This window comes from Oryx dammah, unplaced genomic scaffold, assembly GCF_014754425.2.
Source record: "Oryx dammah isolate SB20612 unplaced genomic scaffold, SCBI_Odam_1.1 HiC_scaffold_1, whole genome shotgun sequence".
Taxonomy (NCBI): Eukaryota; Metazoa; Chordata; class Mammalia; order Artiodactyla; family Bovidae; genus Oryx; species Oryx dammah.
In genome coordinates, this window is record NW_024070185.1 from 98,572,748 (window position 1) to 98,589,076 (window position 16,329).

General features: G+C 40.7%; 1 protein-coding gene across 2 annotated transcripts in view; it reads right to left on the bottom strand.

Moving 5' to 3' along the window:
• LPAR1 (lysophosphatidic acid receptor 1) overlaps window positions 1–16,329 on the bottom strand; it is a 161,743-nt gene that overhangs the window by 39,781 nt on the left and 105,633 nt on the right. The gene's annotated exons all lie outside the window — the stretch shown is intronic.

The window sequence follows — 16,329 nt, forward strand, 5'->3', positions numbered from 1 at the left end:
GCATTAATTGCTAGAAAGTATATCCTTACATGGCACTTTCTCACATTTATTTTTCCTTTTTTCTTGCTTATTTTTAACTTTGTCCTCTGAACTATATACATCTTTTTAAGCTGACTTAAATCCTTTTTTTTTATACAAGGTTAAATATAAACAAACACAGGCAGACACACTGCACACATCTGTAAGACTAGTTATGTCATACTACCATTTAGACATAAAAATCATGCAACATGAATGGTATCAGCATGTCTCCTACAAACCAAAAGGGAGCAAAAATTTTTACTTCTATTCTAACAGTGAAGTCCAGCCTAAATTCTGTCCTAGGCCATTCAGCACTCAGATGACAACTGACCCCAACACAGTTGTTGGCTTATCTGCAGAGTCAAAACTATATCCTGATTACGTGTTTCCAAGCCACTATGCTCGGGAAGTAAGTGGTCAGGGATATAACACTTCTGCTATCCTTGAGGTGAGTAGACAAAGGAAATTGTCAGGCTGGAGATATGACATTTTAAAAACAAACAGTGCAGGGAGGAAGTGCAAGTGAAGGGATGAGGCAAAAGATAGGAGAATCAGGAAAGAGTAACATCTCAGCAGCCAGAAGAAGAGAAAAATTCAAGATGGGTGTGTGTTCAATGATACATTCTTTATGGAAGAACAAATATTTTATGAAGCAGATGGTTTTAAATGTAGATTTAAATATATAATATTGCATCCTTAATCTTCCATCAAATAATGTTAATTTCTTTTAAACTGGTGCTTTTCAAAAGTCAATTCTTCTTCCAACTGTGCTCATTTTAAAACACATGGCACCTGTATGGTGGGCACACTCTACAATGTCCCTTCCCTGAGTCACAGCCTTGTACTTACAGTCTCCACCCCTCACGTGTGGAAAGAACCTGTAACTTGCTTCTAAGAAACAGAATACAGCAAAGGGTATGCATCAATTTCCCTGATGGTTTGGTTACATGGCAAAAGTGAAAGGATTTTGTATGTGTAATTAAACTGACTTTAAGTGGAACAAAACATAAATTATCCTGGGTCTGCTTGCTGGACCTAATCAAGTAAACTCTTTTAAAAAGAATCTAGAGGTCAGACACTGGGAAACTGTGAAGACTCTGTTGCTTTTTTCTTTCCCAATTTATTATTTTTTTAATCAAAGTATAGTTGATTTACAATGCTGTATTACTTTCAGGTGTACAGCAAAGGGATTCAGTCATACACATACGTGTGTGTGTGTGTGTGTGTGTGTACTCAGTCATGTCTGACTCTTTGCAACCCCATGGACTGTAGACAGCCAGGCTCCTCTGTCCATGGGATTTCCCAGGCAGGAATACTGGTGTGGATTTCCATTTCCTTCTCCAGGGGATCTTCCCAACCCTGGGATGGAACCCGTGTCTCTTACATTTCCTGCAGGGCACGTGGATTCTTTACCACTAGCACCACCTGGGAAGCGGGTTATAACTGCTTATAGGTTATTACAACATATTCAGTATGGTTCCCTGGGTCCCTGAGCTATACAGTAGGTCCTTTTTGTTTACTTTGAAGATGCAAGCTGCCATGATTTCCACAGCTGTAAGGAGATGAACTCTGCCAACCACCTGAGGGACCTTGGAAGCGGATCTTTTCCTGGTCTGGCCTCAACATGAGAAGGGAGCCCAGTCAAGATGATGACTTCAGCTTGGTGAGACCCTCAGCAGAAAAGCTTTGGTGTGCTTGGAAGTCTGATCGAACCCGTGTGATAGTAAATAGATGTTTTACCACTAAGCATGGTAATCTGTTACACAGCACAGAAAACTAATACAACATCTAAATATAGTCAGTTTGCATGAGAATTGCCTCATGATGCTAACAGGAAAAAAGCAGAATGGAAACTTCGGAATCTTTGTGAGTTTCTAGGTTTTTAGCATTTATATTCTTTCTTTGTAGCCTTAGTGTTTATATTTTTAAACCTCTTTTTGAAGTACAACTGATATCAGACTTTTTTCTTAAATGTTCATATTCTACTTAGCCAAGCTCTCCCACATTAAACGTTCCAGATACTTAAAGCTTCTGCTACAAAGTCCATGATGCTAGGCTGGAAGACCACTGATGCTGTCACTGTGAGGCTTCATTGTTTGCCTGCCCAAAGAGACTTGTCTCCGGTAGGCCAGGAAATGTTTAGCTTGCTAGCCTGTGACTTCCATAATCTTCTAAGAAGCCAAGAGGGAATCAAGCTACATCTTTACATTGTTACAACGACTCAGCCCATGGGATTCAATGCCTTCCACCTCGAAGCTACAAGACCACTGGTTCTCCCTTCACCTTCTATTTGGGTTTGAAAATGACATAAGTACAGGCCAGCAAACTCCCTACAGACCTGCAAGGAGAGCCAAGGTTTCATTTCCATTTTTACACTGAGATGAAAATACCATCTAAGGCCAGGCTATTCAGCTAAGATTTGGTTCCATAATGGCATGTTCTCTCTGTTGTGTGTAAAATTATACAGTGATGATGTATTTCCACGCCACTGTGCCCAGAAAGTGGCTAGGCAGCAATGACTGTAGCGAGGGTGAAAGGGTTAGGCGTGTGAACACTTGGGTAAAGGGAGAATGGGGAAGGGGCAGTTTGTCTTTCTGAAGCACTTTTCTGTCAACTGGATATTAAACTTTAAAAATGCTTGCATTATATCGTTTGAGAGATGAATATAATGTTTTTGACATGCAGTCTAAGACCACAAGGCACTGTCTCTCTTGGAATTATTTCTTTTTTTTTTTAATTGGAGGCTAATTACTTTACAATATTGTAGTGGTTTTTGCCATACATTGACATGAATCAGCCACGGGTGTACATGTGTTTCCCAACCTGAACTCCCCTCCCACCTCCCTCCCCATCCCATCCCTCAGGATCATCCCAGTGCACCAGCCCTGAGCAGCCTGTCTCATGCTTCAAACCTGGACTGGCGATCTGTTTCACATATGATAATATACATGTTTCAACGCTATTCTCTCAAATCATCCCACCCTCGCCTTCTCCCACAGAGTCCAAAAGACTGTTCTATACATCTGTGTCTTTTGGCTGTCTCGCATATAGGGTCATCGTTACCATCTTTATAAATTTCTCAGATTTGTTTCTAATGAAGCACTGGCAATATTTTTTTTTCCCCAAACTTGTGATTCTTCTACACTAAATTAAAACTACTGTAACAAATGTACTAGAAACAGCAAAAACAGCAAATTTTCATTGCTTAGAAAAATCAGAGAGAATAACAGTCTTTCTCTTTCTTTCCTTCCTTCCTCTCTGGCTTTTAACATTTTAAATATTAAAGGAAACAATAAAGTAAGGAGCCCTGGCACTGAAATTACAAATCTGGAGTTTGGGTGTGGGTTCCAGCAAATGTTGGATTATCTTCAGCAATTCACATAATCTCTTGAGCCTCAGTTTTATCATTTCTAAAACAGGCAAAATGTCAAATGCATAAAGTATAAACCTATTATGTCATGAAAATCTTTAGATTACTATTTAGAGTACTTTAATTGTATAAATCAAATGTGGTGAGTGTAAGATTATTTTTTCATTTTAATATTGACTTCCCTTTCATTAACTGGTAAACAGATATTAAATTTTAAAAGTGAATGGTTTGTTTCTTTATTCCTAACAAAAGTCAGAATACTTGAAACTAAATTTTATTGTTACTGTCAGAAAAAAAAATAGTAACAGTTAACATTTATTAAGTGCTTTAATAACACTTATTAAGGTCAGGCATTGTGCTAAGAGGCACCAGATCTTACTTTACTTCATTTTCTCATTTTTCATACAAAGTAAGTCCTATTATTAATCTCCATTTTACAGATGAGGAATCTAAAGTTTCAGGAAATTGAGCAGTAAGTGGTAACCTAGAATACAAAAGCAAGAGGTCTAATCCAGAGACCACAGTTAACCACTCCTTCGCGTCAGATGCATTTTCTGGATTGACATGCCGAGAACAGGGACAACGAGATGTGGCCTGGCCAGGTCTTTGTTGCTGTAAGAATTGGGAGGTCTGGGTAGGAGAGCGTGCCCACCCTCACCACAGGGAGACGGCCACAGAGGGACACCCAAAGACACAAGTCAACACTGGCACTCCACTTGTGCGGCCTGTGGAGGAAAGAAGCTCCCTGAAATTGTGAAATGAAGAAGTCCCGTAAGATCTCAAGCACAGTGACTGGTCCACAGCCGGAACAAAACCACATGAGGACCGCCCAGGCTACCTCTGGGACTGTAAAGGCTCGCAAGTAGCTCCAGAGACTGCTGCTGCTTGATGGAAACTAGGTGGAGTGAGGCTCTGGGCAAACAGGAAGGAAATGGGACAGCCAGAACCAAGAACCAAACAGAAACAGGAACCAGAGAACAAGAGAAAGTGAGTAGCCAAAACAAAACAAAACAAAACTGAAGTAAATCCAGAAAGTAGGAATATAGCAGGGCTGTGGGCTTCCCTAACAGCTCAAGCGGTAAGCTATCTATCTGCAACACAGAGGACCGGGGTTCGATCCCTGGATTGGGAAGATGCCCTGGAAAGGAAAGGACAACCCATTTCAGTATTCTGGCCTGCAGAATTCCATGGAGAGAGGAGCCTGGTGGGCTATAGTCCGCGGGGTCACAGAGTTGGACACGACTGAGCGACTAACACACACTGGTTCCCAAACTGTGCCCAGAGGCACCTTAGCGTTCCAGTTGATTTGGAAGAAAGAACACAGCCAGGTAGACACACACGCAGACAGATAGATACAGTAACTATGCCAAATGTCACTGTTTCCCTCCCCTTGATAGATAGATAGATAGATAGATAGACAGACAGACAGACAGACACAGAGAGTCAGAAACCATGTGAACCACTAGCTTGAAGTAGTTCCCAGTTTCAGCATTAGATGGCATTGCATTCCTTTCTGTGACACCGTGTCTCTGCAGTTTGTGTGCTATGTTAAAAATCAAGTATTGCCCAAAACTCAGTGTGGAACAAGAGCGGCCAGTACCAATCCGGTTCTAATGAGCTGCACAGTGCCCAACAGAGCAATCACATCTCTCAGTCACTGCTGTTAAGAATTAACAAAAAATTATTTTCTTCCTTTCAGAGTATGTGTTTTTGCTTTGGTTTATGAAATGGCTACTCATTTATCAGGACCTACCTACTTATTAAGTTGATTAAACCGCTTAATAAATGTACTTCTTTCAGCCTAAGAGCACTATGAAAAAATAACTGAGGCAAGAAGGGCACCGAGGGATTATGGGAGCATCTGCAATAGGGATTAGAGCTGTACAGGGAAGATAAAAACGTGGGGGCGCTCAGAAGAAAGTTGTGTGTCTGTCTGCGGAGTCCTTCAGGATCCCTTGACAAGGAAAACCTGTCCCCCTGAATCCTGAAAGCATGATGGGTCTTGATCCTTCTGGGCTGCCCCTTCTTCTCATATCAGAATGAAGATTTACAACGTGAGGATTAATCCAGGGACTTTAGGTTTCAACACAGCAATATTCAATGAAAACACCATGTTATGTATTTCATAATAGTATCTACCAAGTCCTTACATGCCTGGCGTCTTATATAATAATCTTACTTAATTTTTTTGAGGTTTTACTGTTTCTGCCCTGCCTCTCGTCATACAGACAAGAAAATGAAAACTTGGAGCAACTGAGTAGGTTGTTTAAGTGAACTCAAAGGAGGGTCAGGATTAGAACCCAGGCAAGTACACCTCAGAGATAACACTTGTTATCCCCTGTGTTATACTGTTCAGCTGTCAGGCCTTTAGGTCTCTAAAGAAATAAATCCGTTTTAGACGTTTACATAGGATAAAGTACTTCAAAGTAGTGCATATATTTAAATGGAGCTAAAGGCATTTCTTGGAGAAGGAAATGGCAACCCACTCCAGTATTCTTGCCTGGAGAAGCCTGTAGACAGAGGAGCCTGGTGGGCTGCTGTCCATGGGGTTGCACAGAGTCGGACACGGCTGAAGCGACTTAGCATGCATGCATTTACTGGAGAAGGAAATGGCAACCCACTCCAGTATTCTTGCCTGGAGAATCCCAGGGACAGGGGAGCCGGCGGGCTGCCATCTATGGGGTCACACAGAGTCGGACACAACTGAAGCGACTTAGCAGCAGCAGCAGCAGCAAAGGCATTTCTATTTTTGTTTATTCTTAGTTTCTAAATCCCAGAAAAAGCTTCCATCTCTTTTAGAGGTTTGTTAATATCCAACCTCACAAATAGAAACACTGTCAATGGTAAAAATATGACACCATTAAGAGAGGGAAAAAAGTCACTCAATATTGGCATGAATGTAACAAAATAGTCTTATCCCCTTGTGTTAAAGAGCATAAATTGGTACAAACTTTCTAGAGAACATTAAATAGCAGAGTCTCAGTGAAGAAAGCAGAGATTCATATTAGATAATATTTATCTCAATGTTATTTGAAATAGAAAAAGAGAAAACCTAAATACCCAATGATATCATTTGGATGTACTGAAATTTGTGAAGAAAACTCATTCTTTCCAAGATTACTTGTTGGCATGGTAACCTGCACACTACTTTTAAAAATCATACAACAAATTGTATTACCATATGATTCCAATTGTACAGTATTCGTCAAAACAAAGGACTGGAAAGAAATAGCATATTCATTTTAATATTTTGGTTCTCTGAATAGTTTAGAATTCTAAATTTTCTTAATTTTTATTACTTAAAGTTCTTAATTTTGCCATTTTTCCCCCTTAATAAATGTATTACTATGGTAAACAAAATTATTATTAAAACAGGATTTAGTACTTAAGAGGGTGAAAAGTGAAAGTGTTAGTCGCCTCCGACTCTTTGCAACCCTACGCACTGTAGCCTGCCAGGCTCCTCTGTCTATGGAATTCTCCAGGCATGAATATTGTGGTGCATAGCCATTCCCTTTTCCAGCGGATCTTGCTGACCCAAGGATTGAAACCCAGGTCTCCTGCATTGCAGGCAGATTCTTTAGTGTCTGAACCACCAGAGAAGCCCACTTTAGAGGGTAAATGCAGTCTAACAGGTCACCTCACTCCTCGAACATCACCCATGATTCACCACTCAACTCAAAAAACCCATTTACATAGTTTTCCTGATTATACTACTGATGGGATTCTCTCTTTCTCCTCTACATTGCCAAAAAGTTTTATTCAAACTTATTTTGGGGGTATTTTTGTCATCTCTTGCCTTTTATAATAATCATCTACGTACATGTGGCATCTTTCCTATCAGATTGCATGCTTTAGGATGGCTGGGCCATATTTGCTTTGTAACTCTATCTGTCTTAAGCCTTATTCCCATTCTGCCTTGTAATTTACTCATACTTGTAAATGAGTAAAGATTATACATTTTGGTATCTGTTATCCCAACACATAACAGGCAATGGATGTCACTTGAAGTGAACTGGTTCACACATGGATACAGTGTTCTTTATGGAACCCAAGGGAAAAGAACTAGATACAGTGGGTGGCACCCTAAAATATAGCTCTTTACCAGATTTTGGCTCAGTTTATATAACAGTCCATCTATATGTCCTCTTGGGAGATAAGAATGTTCCCTGCTGAAAGACCACATATCATTACTACTGTACAGACAAGCCAACCCTGGCTTTGGAAGAGGCTCTGATGCCATAATTTATAGTCTCACCCCACACCAGGATTCTACATCCATTGGTTAAATGAGCAATTAAAAGATGAATGGATGGATGAATAAACAACCCATTAGGGTTGAGTTTCCATATAGGATACTCAGTTTCATTTCTATGGGCAGACAGTGGGAAAATGTCACTAGTGATTATTTATGTCTATAAAAGAGGGCAAATGGCCCCAAAGGATGACCATTCCAGGAAAACAATTTCAAAAGACCAATGGCTACCAGTCAAAGGTAGCACTTTGATGAAAGCAGAACAACAGGTTAGGTATGAGATCCTCATGTTCACTGTAACATGTTAATACCTACGAACTCACAGAAATGTCCCCAGTTCAGGGGAGAGAGTGGCAAGTAATGCTCTCCCCAATCATCAGTGGGAAACAGCTCAGTAACACCACGAGGAAAGTCTATTCAGTGTAAAAATATCCATTGTCTTTAACAGTAAGCTCTTCAAGACCCAAGAATTTTACCTTACTAGTACTGTGTTTTCTTCCTACCTCCACCTTTCTTTACCTTTTCTCTTCATTCTCTTATAAAGCAGGTGTACACACACTTGTGTGTGAGGGTGATCACAGGTCCTCACTATTTAAATGATATCAAGCATGTGTTCATTTTGGTAGGAAATGTGAAAAACAGAGCTTAGAAATGAGAACAGACAGATTCAATGCCAGGGGATTCCCTGGTGGCTCAGATGGTAGAGAATCTGCCTACAACCCTGGGCTGGGAAGACGCCCTGAAGAAGGAAACGGTAATCCACTCCAGTATTCTTGCCTGGAGAATTCCATGGACAGAGCAGCCTTTCAGGCTACAGTACATGGGGTCACAAAGAGTCAGACATGACTGAGGGACTTTCATTTCACTCACTCATGACTGAACCATGGATGCCTGGAAACCAACAGAAAGATTATGCTTCAGGTCCAAGAACCAGCTTATTACATAAGCAACGCAGGTGGTTCAGATGCAGGTGGTCTTTGGACCACACCTGGAGAAACACAGATGTAGCAGAGCCCTTCATGGAACAGATGAAGAAACGGTCATAAAGGTTACGTGGGTTGCCCAAAGTCACACCAATCAGTGAGCGGCAAATCTAGAGTAAGAATACAGTTAATGCCTTTCCAACCACACTCCATCACATTTCATGCTTAGCAGTCCAAACTTTTATTTTCCTTCATCAGTGCTCTAGAAGCAGCAGCTGCAAAAACATTCATAGCTAACATTTCTGTGACACTTCCACAGGCACTATCATATAAGATTATCAAACAATATACTATCAGTATCTGGGGTAAAGGGGAACAGAAATTCAGAGTTTAAGATGCTTCCTTAAATTTTTATATAATATAGATTTGAGGCAAAGTAGACCACCTGACCTGCCTCTTGAGAAACCTGTATGCAAGTCAGGAAGCAACAGTTAGAACTGGACATGGAACAACAGACTGGTTCCAAATAGGAAAAGGAGTACGTCAAGGCTGTATATTGTCACCCTGCCTATTTAACTTATATGCAGAGTACATCATGAGAAACACTGGGCTGGAGGAAGCACAAGCTGGAATCAAGATTGCCAGGAGAAATATCAATAACCTTAGATATGCAGATGATACCACCCTTATGGCAGAAAGCGAAGAAGAACTGAAGAGCCTCTTGATGATAGTGAAAGAGTGAAAAAGTTGGCTTAAAACTCAACATTCAGAAAACTAAGATCATGGCATCTGGGCCCATCACTACATGGCAAAGAGAGTGGAAACAGTGACAGGCTTTAATTTGAGGGGCTCCAAAATCACTGCAGATGGTGACTGCAGCCAAATTAAAAGATGCTTGAGCCTTGGAATAAAAGTTATGACCAATCTAGACAGTATATTAAAAAGCAGACATTACTTTGCCAACAAAGGCCCATCTAGTCAAAGCTATGGCTTTTCCAGTAGTTATCTATGGATGGGAGAGTTGGACTATAAAGAAAGCTGAGCACTGAAGAATTGATGCTTTTGAACTGTGGTGTTGGAGAAGACTCTTGAGAGTCCCTTGGACTGCAAGGAGATCCAGCCAGTCCATCCTAAAGGAAATCAGTCCTGAATATTCATTGGAAGGACTGATGATGAAGCTAAAACTCCAATACTTTGGCCACCTGATGCAAAGAACTGACTCATCTGAAAAGACCCTGATGCTGGGAAAGATTGAAGGCAGAGGAGAAGAGGATGACAGAGGATGAGATGGTTGGATGGCATCAATGACTCAATGGACATGAGTTTGAGTGAACTCCGGGAGCATTGACCATACATCACATTGTAATGTAACAGCAATAAATCATTTACTATTTGATACATTATAGACAAATCAAGATATATAAATGAATGCATTTTCAAATTCTATTTTCAATTTTATTCTGTTCCTGCTTCTCATGTCTTTCAAATGTATGTATGCTTTAGTGATAGATTTCTGGCCTTTAAAAGCTGTAGAACCAATTCAGATTAAACTAAAATATTAAGAAATTTCATTATGAAATTATATCAACCTTACTATCTTATCTTAGCACAGCAATGTAAGTATCTATACTACAGTCAGACTGAGTATTCTAATTTGATGTATATGGCATTTAGTATTTGTAGATACATTGGAGTACAATAGAATTAGCAAGGTGCTTAGAAATAGTGTTTTTTAATTAAAACATCTTCATTTTTCCCAAGACATAAGAATTTGCCAAATTAAATAAAGCTAGTGCTCTAATCTCTACAACTCGTTTATTTGATCATTATATATGGCCTTTGCAGGATGTCCAAATACAGGCTTCCCCTGTTTTCATTCAGAAACTCAGGTTCCAGTGCTTCGATTTATGGCTAGGCATCTCCTCTGGATCAGGGGCAATTATACAAAGGAGCATTCCCGGGTATCACGTGCTCAGCAAGGTTAGCAAAGCAAATCCCTTCAGCAAATCATGGGTGAATCACTCGCTAGCCTGGCCGCAGCAAACGCAAACGCTTGTCAGCTTTCCACCTCGTCAGTTTCCTGGGCAGGTCCTATAAGGCTGGACTCCTGAGCGACTATCTTCTCTCTCCCCGCCTCCGCGGAGAAAGGAAAATAACTCAAGCAAACGAATCCCTGACTGCCACATGAAGAGAAGCTTTCTGAAGTGGAGAAATACCCATTTAGAATGAACTCATGGAAAACCCTACTTAAAATGCAGTGCTCTTTGTGTCAACAAAAAGTCTACTTGGGCAGGATAAATAGGTGAAGCCATGAATTTCCAGTCTCCCAATGCCAGACTAAATCCCACTTCTTCAAAAAGACCCTGTTATTGCTCTGTCACCCTCTTAGAACTTTGTATTTGCTTTGGATCATTATAATAACTCCTCTATGGGCAGAGAAGACCAGCCAGGGTTTAAGTAAAGCCATGACCACACTTAGTCTAGACAGTATCATCTTCACTAAAATACATGAATAAAAAGTAGCTTCTTGGAGCATAAGGCTCTAGCTTAGGGCTTAAAGAAAAAAAAAAGGTACAGACACAAGAAAAAAAAGATTATTTCTATGGAAAAACACATTGTTACAGTGTTTTTTCAAAGAACATGACAAAGTATATGTAAAAGGAGAGACGAGTTTCATTTTGAACTGGAGGTATACATTACCTTTTCGTAAACATAATTTCAGAGAAACAGGTATAAGATTCTATAAACCAGATATGTCCCTTTATTTCCAGACAACTCAAAATAAAAATCAGAAATATTAAGTAAGTGAAATCCCTGTGTACTTAAACTGACCTCCAGGGTACAGTTAAACCTGTAGTACAAAGCAAAAAAAAAAAAAAAAAACAACAAACCTATGTATAGAGGGTTGATTGCCATCTAAAACACTTTATTTCCCATTGAATGCTGTGTGTATTGGGATTGCCAGATAAAATACAAAATGCCAACTGAATTTCAGACAGTGAATACTTTTGTTAGTGTAAGTATGCCCGTGCAATTATTTTTATTTGCTAAATTTGGCAAATTTTCATCCCTACACTTATCATAAGTGTAGGTGTCCACATCTCCGGGCAATGACCTTTCAAGTCCTAAAACACATGTCACTACAGAGCCCTTCTTACTTTATACAAATTGTTAATTTGCACACACAGAAATAGCCCTTCCCTTATAGGTTAGTAACCATTCAAACTCATTTACTTCATAATCAATTTAACGTGAATCTGATTAACTACAGTCAACTCAAAAAATGAATTATATAGTGCAAAATGCAAGGAATAAAATTATAAGCACAATGTCTTAAAATCAAACAAGCTTCCCCTCCCACCAAAGCTGAACAGGGGTTATTTCCATATCTAAGCAACGTAATAATTGCAATATAGGGAAGTAAGAACACTTAATTCAATTCAGAGTGCACAGAATACCTAATAGAAGTAATTCCTTTGCTGGGTTCACATGGAGAACATGAATAACATCACCAAAGATGTTACTCCTCTAACCCCTTCATCAGTGAGTTTCCTGATTTTGCCTAATGAGACATCAGCACTCCCACAGCACTTTTCATATTTTACTTACCAAATTATATTGTCTTTATTTATTTAAATTATCTATTATGAGCTCCTAAATAATGAGGGTCCCTTGAGAACAGAATCCATATTTTCATTGACCTCTACATCCTTACTACTTAACAAAGGCCCAAGTAGACATTTCATATATGTTTATTAACAAAATAAACTATTATTTACAAGGTCATACTAGTACTTAACCTAAAGAAATGTCATGGACAGGCAGGATGTGGAACTGCCTAATTATAACTATCTTTTAACAAATATTCTTTTCAATGAGACTCAGTATTAAATTGCATTAAATTTCAAGCAATGGGCTTCCCTGGTGGCTCAGACGGTAAGGCAGTGCAGGAGACCCAGGTTCGTTCCCTGGGTGGGCAAGATCTTTTGGAGAAGTGAATGGCAACCCACTCTGTATTCTTGCCTAGAGAATCCCATGGACAGAGGATCCTGGCAGATGTCCATGGGATCACAAAGAGTAGGACACGACTGAGCGACTAATACTTTCACTTTCAAGCAACATAGGTATCCTTCTATTGTTACTAGGGAACCTATAAAACTCCATCCAGAAAAAAAGATATAGTTCATTTATTCATTCAGTAAGTATTTAGACTTTTCCAAGTGCTAGGTAGGCCCTGTTCCAGAGATGGGAAATAAGATAAAGCCTTGTGATCACTGAATTCCCATAAGAATATTCCAGAAACAGATGAAGTAGCAGTGAGAGATTAGAAGGGGAGATAAATATCTTTTCCTTTCTAGGTGGACAGTCATGGGACCCACCCATTGGAAGTAGTCACACATTAAGTTGGGGAACAACAATAAGGACTCATGACCCTATCCACTTGCCATTTCTTTCATTTATGTCAGACACGGTCTCTCAAAGTGGATCAGAAGAAAACAGAACAGGGCCCTAAATGATGGATGGTGGCCAGCTGTGCCCTAAGCATGACAGGTCCACCGGAAGGAGCTGATGACCCTTCTAAGAGACATTGACAAAATAGCCTGTTCTATTTAAAAACTCATTTTAACAGTCAACACTATTTAACTACTTAATCTGGAAATATCCAGAGGGTTACTAGGGCAAAACTGTCATTTCTTCTGGGGCTAGCAGGACTTTTCATACATAGGGCCTGAGGCTCAACAAATAAGATGCAGGCGACTCTAAGGTAAGGTAAGGTAAAGTCGCTCAGTCGTGTCCGACTCTTTGCGACCCCATGGGCTGTAGCCTACCAGGCTCCTCTGTCCATGGGATTTTCCAGGCAACAGTACTGGAGTAGATTGCCATTTCCTTCTCCAGGGGATCTTCCCGACCCAGGGATCGAACCCGGGTCTCCCACATTGTAGACAGACGCTTTACTGTTTGAGCCACCAGGGAAGTCCAGGCAACTCTAAAGTACAGATACATCTTTGGAAAAGCAAAGGCCACTTAGAATAAAATTTACAGTCTGTTATTAGAGCTAACAGCTGCTAAACCATAACAATATCTTTATACCGTGTCATAGAAATGAAGCATCATCACAGCCACCAAATCCACTATTGTATGTATGCTGATGTGTAGATGAGAGGGGTACATCAGAGAGAAGAGGGAGATGGCAGGGCGGGGATAGGGGCAGAAAATACACATGCAGACAAGACCTCATGGTAATAACAATATAGTGTCGTACATTAGCCAGATCCTGTGCTAAGAGTGCTTCACAGAAATTACTTCATTCCAGTGCTCACAGTCGCTTCATATAGAAAAGTCCTACCACCCCTATGTTAATTCTGAAACTGAGGCTCAGAATTCAGTCATCTTCTCAAGGCCATGAAACTAAAAAGTGAGGAGTGGGGATTCAAATTCTAAACTCTGGCCTATTTTATTCCAAAACAAAGCTCTCAAGCCCCAAGCAACAGTGATTCCCGGGGCTACCACAATTCCTTCAGGAAACCTTGGCATCTGCTATGACCTTTAAGGGTAAGGACAAAGGACTGGGTAGCCTCCATTCTGGACCGACAGGCATCCCGGCCAGATGAGGTCTGAGTCACTCTCATCAAACCTAAAATAAGAAGGAGCTCCGTGTTCCGCCTGCTGTGTCCACACCTCAGAAGGAACTCTGTTAGGTTCATGCGGTATTTTTGTTTTCTGTGTCTGTTTTAAAAGTTTCTTATGAGTAAAAATATTTGAATGGATTTGGGCAACAAAAGGGTACAAAGAGCTGGTATTTGAAAGTTGTTTTCTTGTTTGACCGGGCCCAGGATTTGGGGTCTGGGCAGCGCTGTGGGGCTTCCGCGGGAACTCTCTCCTGACCACACCCATGGTGCCAACCAGCCCGTGGCTGACCCAACAACGGAGGCTCTCATGAATGGCCTCCCAGGCCCTTCCTCAAAGGGGCCTTAACAGGGACGCCACAGGGACCTGAGGAGACTCAGGGTAGCTCTGGTTCCTCTTCAGAGCAACAGGATGTGCAGTTCGTCACCTGTGGCCAGGGAATAAGAGGCTCCTGTGTCCAGCCCCTTCCCTGACAGGACTGACTGGGAAACCTTCCCTTCTGGCTGCACAGTTCTCTACTGCAGAGTCATGTTTGAAAAAATCATTTCTTTGAGACTCTCCCCTGTAGGCATACCATCCCCTTTAATGGGGGGAGAGTACATCTAAAGCCAATTACTCTAAAGCTGATATAAAGAAAAGTCATAATTCCTTGCTTTTACTTCAATTCCAGTTCTGTGTTTTCCAACAGAAAATTCTACGTGGCCGATCCACGGTAGTTATGTCCTTATCATTTGAATATATATTTCTAAATAGAACTCTAAATAACCTTGGAAATCAAATCAGCCAACTCCATCCTACAGATGAAGGTACAGAGAAATGACTGCAGAAGGTGACCTGCCCAGAATCACCCAGAGTTAATGACAAGTCAGGATTAGATTCCAGAGGCATCTTGCCTCAATGAATGTAAGTGGAGAAAACACATACATACACAGGAAAATATAAACGATAAAAACCAAGATAAATGAGAAACTAATACAATGCTCTCCTTAATAAAGCAAACAGGAGGGTAATATGTGTAAAAACTATATAATGTGCCAGTAATTCAGTTTCCAATGACTCTTGTTAACACTTCATTTCAGAGATCACCCATTGTTTATAATAAAGCCAAATTCCAGAGGACCCTTTCTGTGGGTTCCAGGTATCTTTATAGCCACACAGTTTACACCTAACCCTGGGTAGCCACATAAATACATGCTGATGTTCACAAGCAAGAAAATGATGGAAAGTGTGGGTGGAACTGAACAAGCTGGAGACCTCGGCAAGGGGAACAGCACCTACCTGGGAGTGAGCCCACTTCTTGGTTTGAGCCACCAGCTAACACAGACTTAAATTTCTCAATTAACTTGGAAGCTTCAGTCTCTTTATTTGTAAGATTGGGAAGTTGGATAGTGTGATTTTTTGAAAGACATACTGTGATTTTTGTTTTCAGCTCTGCTGCTGCTAAGTCGCTTCAGTCGTGTCCAACTCTGTGCGACCCCATAGACGGCAGCCCACCAGGCTCCCCCGTCCCTGGGATTCTCCAGGCAAGAACACTGGAGTGGGTTGTCATTTCCTTCTCCACTGCATGAACGTGAAAAGTGAAAGTGAAGTCACTCAGTCTTAATTCTAATTCTGGACAGTCCTTGCTATATTAAAAAAAAAAAAAAAAGGAGAAGTTGTTCTTTACTATCCTTACACAGTGGAACAAGTCCAGTGTCAAGCTCTACATTTAAAAAGCCAAAAGAAAACCTAAAAGGAATATAAACAAACAGAAAGCATGGTCTGGAAAGAGGGCCACCGTAGTCTGGGTTGACCAGACTAGTCTCGGTTTATGCTTGTTGTCTCAGTGTCCCAGTTAGTGTCTCTTCTCACTACCAAAAGGGTCACACAGTTTGGACGCTACATTATATGGTTACCCCTACAAGGAACTGGTATTCTTTATCTCAGGGACTCCTGCAGCACCTCTGATCACCTAAAGGCTGAAACTCAAACGCTATGCTGACTCTGAGTCAAAAAATCTATCCAGCATACCCACCACATGGTGATCACACCCAACTATTTCCAGTTCCCCAGAGGTAAGTTTTTGCTGAGCTTCTCTTCAACCCCCACCTTATAGGAAGACAAACTCCTCCACATACATCAAGATTGAACTCAAC